At 57.2% G+C, this 1,805-nt stretch overlaps 1 protein-coding gene across 1 annotated transcript in view; it reads right to left on the reverse strand.

The window, feature by feature from the left end:
- Positions 1-848: 848 nt before the first annotated feature.
- The window catches only part of Znf217 (zinc finger protein 217), a 47,499-nt gene continuing 46,542 nt past the window's right edge, over positions 849-1,805 (reverse strand). Inside the window, exon 6 of the transcript XR_007350376.1 lies at positions 849-859. The gene's annotated coding sequence lies outside the window, so the exon portion shown is untranslated. The remainder of the gene's footprint in view (positions 860-1,805) is intronic.

The raw sequence follows: 1,805 nt of genomic DNA on the forward strand, positions 1-1,805 counted from the left end.
GCAAAGCTTCCACTCATACATACCACCAAGTGAACAAAGTAGGACCCAAACTTGATTATAAAGTTTATTTCCAAAAAAACAAAAATGTCTTAATGCCTACAAAGAATAGTGCTCAGATCTCAACGGCCTCAAAACAGGGAGGTTAGGGGTACATTTCTCCTCTATGGCCAACGGGGGTGAAGGTGCTTTTTAATTTATCTGAAGCCCCCCCCCCCCCACGCCCCCGCAGCAGAGCTGGAGCCGGGGCGGGGAGCGCCCCTCAGGTTGCTGGTAACGCCCTCCTGGCGGGCCGTGGGCAGGTTGGGTATTGTCACCTGTGAAATGGGGCTCTAGGCGGTTTCCCCTGCCAGGGCAGCCGTGCCAGCGGGGGAGAGGCGTGGGAAACGCGGGCCATCGCACGTGCTGGGTGAAGAGCCACTCTGGTCGGTGGCAGGGGACAAGGGGTGGGGGGGAAAGCCAGGTGAGTGACTCTTGGTCGTCGTCACTTCCTCAAAGTTAAACCGGAAGAGTCAGCAGCTTTGGAATAACGCCTGCCCGGGCTCGCGGTGCAAATCCAAGGACCGTTCACTGGTTTTCCGATCTGAAGCTCAGTCCTTTCGCGCCGGGGCGTGGCTCGGGGGTAGAGCCACCTGCCCTGCGCAGGTCAGGCCCTGGGTGACCTGGTGGTTTCACTGCTGTCCAGCCCGCCCCCCGCCGCCGCCTGTCAGGTGATGGTGGAGGCTTGTGGTATCTGACAAAATCGAACGTGGACCCTGGATTTTTAGATGCCGCTGGTTAATGAATTGCAAACACCTGGGAACCACCGCCCTCCTCCAGAGTGAAAGGTCTTCCTGGCTGCTTGCTTTCCCCTCTTCTGATCCTTGTGTCGTGCAACTGCGGACCCCGCCAGGGAAAGGAGCTCCTCCCAGGCCCAGCGGAGCCCTCCCTGGGGCTCTGCGGGCGCTGACGGTGTAAGCCCTCGAGGGCCCGATCGCAGGGCAGCTAGCGCGCGGGCCTCCGCGGTCGAGTAGGGACGGGCTGAGCTGAGCTGACGCCCCGTCCGTTTACCCAGAGTTCTGCAGTGGCCGGTGCATTTCCTCCAGCTGGCCTAGCATCCCGGCCGCCCAAGCTGCCCGCGAGCCTTTGTCTGCAAGGGAGGCCCAGCTAGCATTGGCCGATCCTGCCCCCGTGTGGACACAGGCCGCGTTGCGGCGCCGGGGAGCAGCGGCCCTGCGCTCTGGCGCACCGTGTAAGGGGCTCCCGGAACTGGCTCTCTGTGATAACACTGAAGGCAGCCTCTGCTTGTGGCTGGGGCCTGAGCGCCCCAGAGTTCTCCAGAGAGAGAAGCTGCCCAAACCGGGCGCGGTGACACACGCGTCTCGGGAGATTAAGGCAGGAGGATAGCAAGGTGGGGCCAGCCTGGGCAATTTAGCAAGATCCTGTCTCAAAATAATAAAAGGGTTGGGAATGTAGCTCAGTGGTTAAGTGCCCTGGGTTCAACCCCCAGTACCAAAGAGAGAGAGGGAGAAGCTACCGAACGGCTCTGTGATGGGGGTATGAACCTAGACTCTGCTGCAGAGGTAGCTCGCGACCCCCAGCCTCAGTTTCCTAATCAATACAATGGAATAGCAGGCCCCACACACTAGTTATGAGACTAAGATAGAAAAATTTAAATACGGCCTGCACTGCTTTGTATAAATAAGTGTTCAGCTAATGTTCCCTGTAAATCAGTTCCTACAGAGACTCAATTATATATCCAGAATACCTATTATATATATAACAATTTTTCTAATGTATGCAAAGGTGATAATAAAGAAGACACAGCT

This window comes from Marmota marmota, unplaced genomic scaffold (genome assembly GCF_001458135.2).
Source record: "Marmota marmota marmota unplaced genomic scaffold, marMar, whole genome shotgun sequence".
Taxonomy (NCBI): Eukaryota; Metazoa; Chordata; class Mammalia; order Rodentia; family Sciuridae; genus Marmota; species Marmota marmota.